The sequence below is a fragment of the Chaetura pelagica genome, unplaced genomic scaffold, assembly GCF_000747805.2.
Source record: "Chaetura pelagica isolate M959 unplaced genomic scaffold, ChaPel_1.0 scaffold9, whole genome shotgun sequence".
Classification (NCBI taxonomy): domain Eukaryota; kingdom Metazoa; phylum Chordata; class Aves; order Apodiformes; family Apodidae; genus Chaetura; species Chaetura pelagica.
In genome coordinates this window covers 637,134-637,397 of record NW_009954494.1, presented here as the reverse complement: position 1 = coordinate 637,397, position 264 = coordinate 637,134, and the positions used below count along the sequence as shown (strand labels likewise).

The window sequence follows — 264 nt, the reverse complement described above, 5'->3', positions numbered from 1 at the left end:
TGCTCCCTCGTGGGGGGGTTCGTTATTGATTTACGTGGGGGCAGGACCCTACTGCGGCAGGAGCGGAGCTTGTTGGGCTCCCACCCCGGCGAGCAGTGCCGAGTGTTCTCCCGTGTACCGGAGCCAGGCGGGTCGGGGTCGCGCCCGAAGCCGGTGTGTAGAGGTGAACGAACAGTCGCGACTGAAACTTCCATCTCTCGATCGGAAGCGCCTGAGAGGACGGCTGAAATGCTTGTCTTGCCGCAGCGTTTCGAGGGGGGGGGT

General features: G+C 64.0%; 1 protein-coding gene across 1 annotated transcript in view; it reads left to right on the top strand.

The window, feature by feature from the left end:
* RHOU (ras homolog family member U) overlaps positions 1–264 on the top strand; it is an 18,389-nt gene that overhangs the window by 14,059 nt on the left and 4,066 nt on the right. The gene's annotated exons all lie outside the window — the stretch shown is intronic.